General features: G+C 32.7%; 1 protein-coding gene and 2 non-coding genes across 9 annotated transcripts in view; all 3 read right to left on the bottom strand.

Moving 5' to 3' along the window:
* LOC124367579 (transmembrane protein 132E) overlaps nucleotides 1–12533 on the bottom strand; it is a 482196-nt gene that overhangs the window by 76766 nt on the left and 392897 nt on the right. The gene's annotated exons all lie outside the window — the stretch shown is intronic.
* On the bottom strand, nucleotides 4739–4854 carry Trnal-caa. The gene is made up of 2 exons: nucleotides 4817–4854; nucleotides 4739–4784 (listed from the first exon to the last, which is right to left on the bottom strand). It is a non-coding gene; the product is annotated as a tRNA-Leu (tRNA).
* Trnal-caa lies at nucleotides 10929–11044 on the bottom strand. Its single transcript has 2 exons — nucleotides 11007–11044; nucleotides 10929–10974 (listed from the first exon to the last, which is right to left on the bottom strand). It is a non-coding gene; the product is annotated as a tRNA-Leu (tRNA).

Below are 12533 nucleotides of genomic sequence, written 5' to 3'. Positions count from 1 at the left end.
AGTCTTTATGAGACATTGTTGTCGTGAAGTTCAATACCGAATCTGCAGTCACTTCGTAATGAATTAAAACATGCATTTATTACTCGATTAGATGAATACAAGAAACATTAGTAAAATTAAAACGCCCCAACGAATAAATTGACTTTTTAAGCAGAAAATAAGAGAAAAAAAACAAACGTTATGCGCAAGAATCAAGCTAGGTAACTGGCTATAGGAATTAAGGGATAATTTAGAAGTTAATTTTAATTCTTCAAACTTTGGAAAGTTAACTTTTTAATCCTCCAAGCTATCTCTCTATTTATATTCCCCCAAAGTCTTTTAGATACTGAATCCTCTAATCTAATGGATATTTTACACTTTGGTTACTCCTCTAAAGATTTGACCCTCCAGGCCATGGAACTTCACACCTTTTCCGTCCAAACTTTAGATACTCTCGACCTAGGATCCGTTAGATCCTGGATACACCAGAGTTTGTATACTACAGATCTATTATTATCTTATTCTCTTGAGTTTTTATCCTACAGACCACAGATTTTCTTGAACATGGGTTCTCCAGAATAAAAACAACTATGTTCTTAGATTAATTTGACTTAAGATACTTTAAACTTAAGATTCCCCAGATCTTGCATCCTCCCATATGAAATCTTTCATAACTCGGTTATCTACTCTCTATTACTTCAAACTATGTGCAATGAGTTTCCTGCCTTAAAAGTAGACAACTATAATTATAAGGTAGGCAACCTCACCTTCTCGTCATGTAAGTTCACCTGGTGCGGGATCTGATCATGCATGCCACAGGGGAAATTTTCTTTGAAAGTTTGGAGATTTAATCACATTCTTGGGAAATTACTACTAGCACTCCTCGAGGCAACCAGTTATATAATATGCAGGGATTACGCGGTATTAGGTGGTCCATCCCAGGTGCGGTAACCGAGTAAATTCAAATTTGAAGTATTTTGGGTACAAATAACCCTTGATACTACGCATTTTCTTTACCATTTACATACAGCTTTACCCGTCGGTTCCGTTTGTGTAGTTGGCTATATTGAACATCTCTGAGTGTTAACATTTGGACTGATCCCTGATTCCTTCCGGACTCTAGACCACTCAAACCGGAATTAAGAGAACAGTAACTTGCAGATCAAAACGTGATGGCGGAGGTACAGCGAAGAAATAGCGGTCTGCGCTCTAGTTACTATTATAGTTATTATTGTATTGGCTTTTCAATTTATAAAATCCTATTAATAATTCTTGGTACTGTAGTAATAGAAACTTCGATGGAAAAGATCTGAAATTTTGATGCCACAAAGAAATGCCAGTCCTTTGAGCGAAAGTACCTACCGAGAGAGCTTCCACGCGGCAGGGCGGTCCTGGAATCGATAAGGAGATGAACTTAAGTCACGGGGTGAGGCGGGAGGGTGGCTGTCTCCCAAGTAAATACCGGGTCATTATCCTACCAACGGTTCAACTGCGGTGGAATTCCACCACGTTGCAGGTTACGTCAATGCGTCGCACCGTGCAGCTGGCCTGCTGGCGTCAACCCGCGTGATCTGCATTCGTGATGCAACAGGCAAACTTATAAATGATACTCTTGAACAGAATCTAATATCTATTGACTATCTAACTGCAAAGTCTATACATCAGATCTTGAATATATTACCTGGACTTAGTGGTGGTTAAATTTCACATTCTATGTCGGTGTGAACACAATAAACAAATTTGGAAGTGTTGTAAATTGCAAAATTGTATTCCATTACATACCCCCAAAGAAGTACAAACTGTTTCCGTTTCCGTCACTCACCTGAAAAAAAGAACAGTGTTAGTCTTTCAGCTCTACAGAGAAAATTAAAAAATACAGGATGATAAGGGAAACTACAAAAAAACGCAGACGATTGCTTTAACGCACATCTCGGAACTGAACTCATAGAAAATATGCTTTACATAAATAATATTTCAGTTCTATACGAGCCATTATCAATTAATTTGGCTGTATTTCTTATAAAGTCTTGAAAGTAGTATATATATATTGAAGAAATTGGGATGACAAATATTTTGCTAACTCTTTGTTTGAAGTTTATTTTTCACGATGGAAATATTGTGAAGGAAACAGGATTTTCCGGACATTTCCGTCGTTCAGTGAAACACAAAATCAGTAACACTACGTTTCGAGATCTGCATTCTGATCTCTTCTTCAGGTAAATAACAAACCTAACACATAATTACAAACTAAGTTAAAAACTAGGTTTTCTTGTTTCACTGAACGGTGGCAAATTTCCGGAAAAAATCCGGTTTCCTTCACATTTTGCTAGGATTGCATTAGTCCATTAGTAGCCTATTTTAAGAGAGCAATAGTCTGTTAGATCGTTTAATTATATTCAATCTTCATTATAGTATTTCACTTGTCAGTATGCATTACTATTTCATTATTGCGGTTCTTAGTGTAATTAGAAGATTGCAGAAATATAGAATATGCGATTGAGAATGTTACTTGCTATTTTCAAAGCACCTCCTTTTATATTCGGAGGTTCCAACGTCAGTAAATATTTATCAAAGAGGACTGATGGAAGTATTGATGGAATATGTGATAATGCTTTGTTTGAAGGTTATTTTTGACGATGGAAGGATTGTGAAGGAAACAGGAGTTTTCCGGACATTTGCCATCGTTCAGTGAAACAAGAAATCAGTAACACTACGTTTCGAGATCTGCAATCTGATCTCTTCTTCAGGTAAAGAACTAACCTAATACATCATTACAAACTAGGTTAAAATAAACAAATCTTACCAAAGCGTTGTGGCACGCCTAAGTCAGGAATCACAACCTACATGTTGTTTGTCAACTTCACTAACTCTATAAACATGCACTTAATAAAAAACTATACAAAACACGCTTTGGTAAGATTTGTTTATTTTAACCTAGTTTGTAATGATGTATTAGGTTAGTTCTTTACCTAAAGAAGAGATCAGATTGCAGATCTCGAAATGTAGTGTTACTGATTTCTTGTTTCACTGAACAATGGCAAATGTCCGGAAAAATCCTGTTTCCTTCATGTGATAATGGTTTGATTGATACAGATTATCAACCAGACAGTTATTATCAATAGCGACAATCAGACAGATCTAAAGATTTAAGTATTTAGCACTTTGAAATCTGACAACTAAGAAGTTCGGGAGACATTGAGGCTCTGAAACCGTATCGCATAGAATGATTTGTGAACCAGTATCGTAAATATCTAGATACTCAATGCTCAATTATCACAGACATAATATTTCATACCAATACAGTGTGAATATTAAAGCACTGTGGCCTTCCTTCACTAGAAAGAGCTATTATTTGTTAAGTTTTGTTATCACATTTTGAGCTGTTTTTTTTTCACTTTCCATTGTGAGAGTAAAATGAGGGGGGACATCACAAAATTCAAAAATGAAAGCGCCTATCTTGTGACCCATCATATAAGAGAGCAACAATACAAAACCACCTTTATTAATTATCTTAATTGACAATTTACAAAATGAGTCAGATAAAATTTGGAGATTTATACTTTTGTTTACAAACACAACAGTATTTCTTGTTAATATTAACAATATTATACTGGATATAATCGGATCAACCCAACAAACTAAACCAAGTTTGGTTATGGAGAAACTAAATCCAAAATCACTTACAAAAAGGTTTTATAGTGTCTCCAAAAAAGTGGGATTGAAAATATAATATTTCGTATTTTGATATTAAAATAAGGAGAACACACTCCAGGAAGGCCATGTATTATATTTTCAACTGAATTTAAATGGTATATCAATTATTTACATAATTAACTAGTTTAAAATATCATTAGTTACGAGTGTGGTATGTTTAAATAAAACTAAAAGTTTACTAAAATATACTATAGAAATATGTACTATAAATGTGTATATAAAAAATAAACATTTTTGTAAATAGCATTTATCCATGATTGTGTTTTTAACGTTGTTTAATGTGCTAGGTTACAATATGGGGTTGGTATTTAATTAAATATGAATTTGTTTCTACCCTTTCCATTTTAGAAAAAAAGAATAAGTAAAATATACTTAAAACTATTTCCGAGTATTTTATTGAATATTCTCGAAGCTTTCATTCTACTGAATATTTGTTATTTGAAAAGTTTCGACGAACGAAATTACTTAACTTTTATTCTGAATATTACAATATGTGACCACGACAATTATATAACAAAGATTTAAAATGTTCACAAATCTCGTGTCTTCATAACGCAATCTTATTATGTTATTTCACCATAAATGTAGTTTAATATATTTGGTAATACCACTCATGAAAACACAGAGACTATATATTTGGTAATACCACTCATGAAAACACAGACACTAGTGAGCAACAAAATTGTTGAACATTTATATTTTCTCTGCTATTATTTTTGCAGATGATTACAAAATAAATATATCAGAAAATATCAAGCCGTTATATTGCAATAAGCTAAATACTCTATATAAAAAAGCTAAATAATCATAAAATTAAACATAAAAATTATAAGATATATAGCAAATGTATTAATATATTTGATGTAAGAGAAATATTAATTTAAGAGTATTATTAATGGTAAAATATAACGATAAATTTAAATAGTTAAGCAATTGAGCTGGGATTTAATTTGTAAGAAAAAAAATGTATTACTAAGTTTATACTCAGTGAGAAGAAAAGTTGATGAAAGTAATATAATTCTTGTTTTGTCAGGCAAAAAGTATGTGTCAGAAGTGGGATTTGAACCCACGCCCTCAGACGAGGACCAGAACGCTCGACCAGGCTGAGCCTAGTAAGTTTGCACTTGAGTCTGGCGCCTTAGACCGCTCGGCCATCCTGACATGCTGTATAAGTAGCGCTAAAATTAATGGTGGCCTACACGCCATGCCTGCATACATTTCAAAATTCAATCTTTATAGTTTCAGGAAGGGGAGTATTTCTTATTTATAAAAAAACGTCAAAAAACCATACGTAAAAGATATATGTATAAAGATATAGTACAGGGTGTATATTATGTCTGGAAACACACAAATATATCCTTTAATAATTTAAATATAAATTTGAAACCTCTTACAATATGCGATAGAGATTGGGCATCTACTTTTTGGAACAATGTTTTGTTATGTCACACCAACGGGGGACGTCCTGCCGAGGGTATCGTGAATATTCTTAATGGAAGCCTATACCTTGTGATACATAATTTTAAAGGTAATAGCTTACTGAATTGAATGCCACAAACCGCATCTCAAAGGAATTATTCTATCAGAAAAATAGAGCATTTTTAGTATTGAAAATTTACTGATGTTTCAACAATGTAATTTTAACATGGTTCTTGCCACAAAATGTGTTACACTAATTTTTTAGCATTTTTTAAATGTTCAATTAAAATAAAATAAACAATTTATTTTTAAGCTGGTTTCATTAGTACAAATTTACCAGTTTTTTATTACAATGAATAAAACTTATGAGTCACTTTCTCTGATTACTTATGAATCTGTACTTGGTGTTTTCCAGTCAGCAGGAAGGTTTAAAGAGACAAAGGTCATTAGCCTATGAGAAACATTATTGTGTTATTAATCATCTGGTCTACAGGTTTCAGTTTGTTGAGCATGGAGCTTTCACTAGACAGGTCTAAGCTTTGGGAATTACAAATGGACAAAGGTCATATCATTCCCTGTCGAGTTAAATCAGTGTCTCTGAAGCATTGCTGTCAACAAGTTATCTAATTACAGTAGTTCAGTTTTTATTTGGCATTTTAATGGAATTGTCTGAAAGAGAACGAATTACTCTGTTGATGATGCGAGGATATGGCGATCGTCAAAGATCTTATCGGGAAGTTTGTAATTTGTTTAATGACACTTTCCCAGAAAGGAATCCCATAAGTGTTTCAACAATATCAAAAACTATTGAGCGTTTTGAAATGACAGGGAGTGTACGTAATCCGGCCAAAGTCGGGTAGGATACAATCTGCAACAGATGAAGAACATGCACTAGATGTTTTGCAAACATTTTATTGAAGACCCACAATACATCGCTCAGAAAAAGCTGCACAGCAACATGATATGCACCCTATGTCTGTGAGTAAGATTTTGAAAATTAATAAATACAAACCATTTAAAGTTCATTTAGTCCAACAGTTAAGTGAGGATGATTACGACAGAAGAGTTGAGTTTTGTGAACTTGTGATGCGCAAATGTGATGACAATAGAGATTTCTGACTGACCAACATACTATTTTCTGATGAGGCAACTTTTTTCCTAAATGGCAATGTTAACAGGCACAATTGCCGTTTACTGGGCTAGTGAAAACCCACATTGGATTACTGAGTCCCATTTCACAGCAACCACAAAAACTGAACGTATGGTGTGGAATTTTAGGTAACAAAATTGTTGGACCCTTTTTCATCAATGGAAATTTAAATGCCGAACTTTACTACAATATGCTCCAAAATGAAAAAAATCCCAGCTATTACAAATTGCATCAGGAGAATACTTTTGATATGTATGGTTTCAGCAGGATGGTGCTCCACCCCATTATGGGAGACAGGTAAGAGAGTATTTGGATTTAAGGTTTTCCTCATAAATGGATTGGCCGAAGAGGAGAAATCGAATGGCCTCCAAGATCTCCGGATTTGTCACCAATCGATTTATTTCCCTATGGGGTCATTTAAAATCCAATGTTTTATAGAAGAAAGCCTCATAATTTGGAAGACCTAAGAAACAGGATTATAGAGGAGATTGCTTTGATAACTGAAGAAATGTTAGGCAACTCTGTCGAATCATTTTACACAAGATTGGCTCATTGTCAAACCGTAGAAGGAACACAGTTCGAACAATTGCTTTGACACACCAAATGCAGGTAAAACGTTTGTTGTAAGACTTTTCTAACAGCATACATTATTTTTTATTTGAAATAAGAAATCAATAACATAAGTATTTCCATAATTGTACTGTAATAAAAAACTGGCAAATTTGTGCTAATAGAACCAGCTTAAAATGAAATTTTTGTTTTATTTAATTGAACATTTAAAAAAATGCTAAAAAATTAGTGTAACACATTTTGTGGCAAGAACCATGTTAAAATTACATTGTTGAACATCAGTAAATTTTCAATACTTAAAATGCTCTATTTTCTGATAGAATAATTCCCTTGAGATGCGGTTTGTGGCATTCAATTCAGTAAGCTATTACCTTTAAAATTATGTATCACAAGGTATAGGCTTCCATTAAGAATATTCACGATACCCTCGGCAGGACGTCCCCCGTTGGTGTGACATAACAAAACATTGTTCCAAAAAGTAGATGCCCAATTCTCTATCACGATTGTAAGAGGTTTCAAATTTATATTTAAATTATTAAAGGATATATTTGGGTGTTTCCAGACATAATATACACCCTGTATAACTTTAACACTGCGGCAGTCGCCTTACAGAACGACCTCATATTGACGCTAGTTGGTCCCATTGTATTTAACTGTATAGCATTTCGTTTTGAGCTTCTTTCTTTGGGTCTCTTCAGACGAACATGACTCCAGATTCCAGGAGTCAAGTCTGAGACAGCGTCAGATACCAAACGCTGCAATAAAATAAAGGTGAACTGAAGCCAAATTCAGCATTCTAACTGTATTGTATTTAACAGTGAACGTGTTAAAGAGTTGAATTAATAAACCACACGACGCCCATAAGAATTTCAGTGCTGTCCTCAACTATATTTTGTCTGTAAGTGACAATTTGGCAATAAAGTAAATTCGATGAACAGTGCATGCAGAGTCACAGACAAGCAGGTAGACTGTCGGCAATTTTCCAGTAAAGTGGCGCTACACGGCTCCGTGGCAGAGTGCCAAAGTACAATTCTCTGGGGATATAATGGCGGTTTGACATTCTTAGAAGTGTACCGCTGAATTAATTCTATGCCGTCTGTTTTTCATAGAAATAGAGACAATAGAGACTGCGGCACAAACACAAATAACTTACCACAAATGTGTTCGTATTGTTCGTAAAATATTTGGACACATTATTGTGACAATTTAAAGTAAGTAATTATCGGTTTCTCTCGACAATTTACGAGCGAAATAGCAACAGAAAACAATAAGATTGCCAACAATATGCCACGAGATTGGAAGCAACTACAACCTTCTAATCTACACCCTTATTGGCTGAACGTTAGCGAAGCTTTTCACTAGAGGAGCTGAATTTTGTATTTGTGTCTGTCTGTCATTTCACAAGATATCTCAAGAACAACCTGACCTACACATTAGAAATTTGGCATGACGCCTCATTTCTACCTAGGCAACATTGAGTTTGGTGATGGTGCATGCCACTCCATCAGATTTGGCTGAGCGTTAACGAATATTCCACATCGATATTATGGGTAGGCGTAATAACAACAAGGACATCAAAGAGTATATAAATTTTGTAAACAGCTGAATACAATCATATAACATTTGGAATACACTTTTAGCCAAATAAAATGAGCTACAGATTAGAAATTTTGCATGCAACCACAGCGAAGCATGTTACACAACACGTGGTGTGGTGCACCCCTACCTTGAAACATATATAATATGTGTGTATGTAAGTAAATATGTATTTCGAAGAAGTTGACAGCCAAAATGAACACCTTACAATAAATCATTAAAGTCTGTCATAAAGTAGCCTACTCTTATATCAAGATACCACGTTGATGACATATGTTGATACAGTGAAGCTAAACTACCAACAACCTTCATTAATGATTTAACAAGAGGAACTTTTCGTAAGAAATCCAACAAACTTCGTTAATGATTCAACAAGAGAAACTTTTCTCAAGAAAACCAATAACCTTCATTAATGATTTAACAAGAGAAATCTTTCACAAGAAAATCATCAAAGTTGTTCACAACGTTGAGGTATTCAATCAAGTAACACAGAATATTAATACAACAACATTAAAATTAATAGAAAATAGTACGGTATATAGTTTCTTCAGTAAAAAACAATTCCGAGAGTGACTATTACTTTGTGTCGCAGGAGGAAAGACTACTTCTGAAAGGATATTTTTAATTTACAGATAAATTATCAGTAGAAAATATATTATTCATGTTTCAAATATTTTTGTAAAGATTGAAATTCTCCAAAATAATGTTCAAAAGCACATTTTATACTATCCATAGTTTCATTTGTGCTATTCAAATAAACGTTTTATAAAAAAGTTACAACGAATAATTTAAATAGATTTAACGACTCTCAAGGAACGGTTGAGTAAAAGCAAAATAAGCACTACAAAGTATTTATAGCTTTTTAACATTTATCATACATGATTTAACAGTGTTTTCTAAAGGCAGGGACTATTCATCCCTTATGATTACAATAAATGTTTTTTTTAATTTTAATCATAATTTAAACAACTTTGGCCTGTAATATAAACTTTGAAATTTGACACTGAGCTCTTATATTACAATAAAATAAAAAAATATACCTCATATAAATAAGAAAAAAAAAATGTTCACAACAATTACACAGAATGAAAAATTAAAGGAAAAATGTAAACAGAATATTAATACTATAAAAGAATCAATAATAAAATATTAATATTGAAGATTAATAATTTATTACGTATACGATGTTTGAACTCGGCGGAGCCAAACAGTGCACAAATACGTCATTAAATAAATAAATACACAATTAATTAAGGGAATTACATTTTAAAACTTATAATTCACGACAACAATATGTTTAATAAAAATGAACGGTTAGTGAAAAAAATAGATTTGTATAATTAATTTTGTCAGGCAAGAACTGTGTTTCAGAAGCTACAAGACTAAACTCAATAAAGTTAACACTGAAAATTTAAATAAATTTTACATCCGAAGATTTTAATATATTTAACCAATCATCACGTGAGTCACAAATGGTTGAAGAGTCAGTTGTAGTGAAACGATCATCCCCCAGGACGAGATTCCCCCATAAGAAAAATGTCAAACCTTATGCACGTTTACGGTATTATTTTTGATCGTAGTGTTAGAGACATTTTGAAGCTATTAGTACGCACCTAAGAGCTTTGTAGTTTTTCTTGTAAAGCGTAGGTCTATACTTTTGGCATATTTAAACGATGAAGTTAAAAAGAGTTTGAGATTTATTGTGAATAACTAATAAAAATATCGAAAAGACTTGGTTAAATATAGTTAGTTTACATAAAACATGACATCTCCCATGACGTGTATGAGGTTTTTATGGAGCTAAAATCGAGATGACCGTCACTACAACCTGACTTGTGTGTAGCTAGGCTTGTGATTACTCACAAAACATAGACGAAACACAACACACACACACACGATATAGACATAGACGAAGATTAAATAGATATGGTATTTGTATATTCATATTGCCCAAAACCCTCGCGCGCCCTTTTGGGTGCTTGGGTGCAGGAAACATTGTAAGATTTGTAATTTTTTTTAATAAAAGATTTTTGACTTTGACTTTGACTCATCCCTTACATATGTATTACAATTTGTTCGCTGTAATAATAATTTTAAAATAAATGTTGAGCTCCAGGTTATCTAAATTGAATAATGCATTAACATATTATAAATATAATAAAATAAATAATAAATAATTTTCTAAATAGTATGTGTAATGTTTACGAATATATTCGTAAGTTATATATAAGACGAATACGAATATACGTATTCTAAAAAATTATGTTCATAAAAATTACTAATACAATTTAGAAAAATGTATACAGAGTGGAGGACAAATATTAATTACAATATTAATTAAACACATATGATACTGTAGTTATTAAGTAAATAAACAACTGAGTTGGAATTAAATTTTGTAAAAATATAGTTTATACTAAGTTTAGATTCAATAAGAAGAAAGATTTGATTAAACTGAAATTAATTTTTTTGTTTTTTATTTTGTGAGGCAAAAATTATGTGTCAGAAGTGGGATTCGAACCCACGCCCTCAGACGAGGACCAGAACGCTCGACCAGGCTGAGCCCAGTAAGTTTGCACTTGAGTCTGGCGCCTTAGACCGCTCGGCCATCCTGACATACGAATGAAATGTATGCCTAATAGGTCGTGGTCTATGCGCCTTGTCTATTACGTTTCGAAATTGAAATTGTTAAGTGCTAATTTAATAAAATTATTAGACTTTACACAATTAATTATCTCCCGTAGTATAAATATAGAGAGCGGTGGGATATGTAGAAACAGAGAGTACATATAATAATTTTCATAAACGATATATGTAGTTATATATTTACAGCGTTATAGGACAACAGCGTCACTCAGGATTCATTGTATATTTACTGTAAAATATCTGTCTTGAAAACATCAGTTACACTGAGCAGGCGGGTATAAAAAGAAAATGGGATGGAATTGCGTATAACAGGCTAAACTTTCGAAAACAATTACAGACTGACATGTACTCTTTTCCACTATTCCACACAATGTTAGAGTCAGATTTGTATAGTTTATTGGAGATGAAACCATGCCAACTTATACATATTTACAGAGATTGACCTTAATCAATTAATACACAATGACAGATTTGAAAAAAACGCAGGGGTCTACAACATTAGTAAGACTTGCTTAGGATTGTTTTTATACAATTTAAAATTATTAATACAATTTTCTCATTGATTTTAAGGAGAAAAGGAAGGAGATTACAGAGACAATGCTCAGAATTGTACTTTTGACATTCACAAAGCTTCTTCTTAAGTTGAAAGTATTGAATAGTGCCAACAAAACAGCTTTTTAAGAAATCTAAATTATAAAAATTGGTTTAGAGTTGCAAATATAACACAGTAACAATTTATGTTTCCTCATATGAATTATTTATAAACAGGTCCAACAGTATGGTCCGATTTCAGAGTTTCGGTCCACAGGGTTTTGAAGTTAACTAATGATAATAAAAAGAATAAAATGTAATATTTGCAGAGGTTTTCACATCACCAAATAGTGCTTACTAAGACATTTTTTATATTTTCCAACTTAAAATATCCTACCCCGATTGTATTAAATCTTAAGAAAAATACCGTGACATGTAACATTGGCACGCACCTTAGTTCTTAGAGTAACGCGGGCGTTATCATTAGTATCGCTTCAAAACATGGCTACCAAACTTTGTATCTCGAGATATTTGGGGTTTTTGTTTCTGTTTAAGCAATTTAGCCAAGAGCTGGCTTTATCGTAGTTTTAGCGCGATAAGAACAATGTTAATCCTCGTGCACTCTGACGACCTTAATTTTCTTAATCAAAGTATTATGGTAGATTTTAATTTTAACTATATAATTTATATGCATTTAAAAGATGTTCACTTTTTTGAATCTTTATTAGGTTACTCACGAAAAAATTCTCAAAAATATTTGTATTTCTTCGTTTATTTCTTGTAATTATTCAAAAGTATACACTGTAAAACTTAAACTAAAAAACGTTTGAATGCATATTAATTATATTTTTTATTATATTATTTCATATTAATTAGTGAGAGCTGATTTGCTCTCTACCTTTAGCGTATCTTTCCACTAAGGTATTTT

This window comes from Homalodisca vitripennis, chromosome 8, assembly GCF_021130785.1.
Source record: "Homalodisca vitripennis isolate AUS2020 chromosome 8, UT_GWSS_2.1, whole genome shotgun sequence".
NCBI classification, from domain to species: domain Eukaryota; kingdom Metazoa; phylum Arthropoda; class Insecta; order Hemiptera; family Cicadellidae; genus Homalodisca; species Homalodisca vitripennis.
Note: the sequence above shows the minus strand (reverse complement) of the source record. Positions and strands in the feature narration are given on the sequence as shown.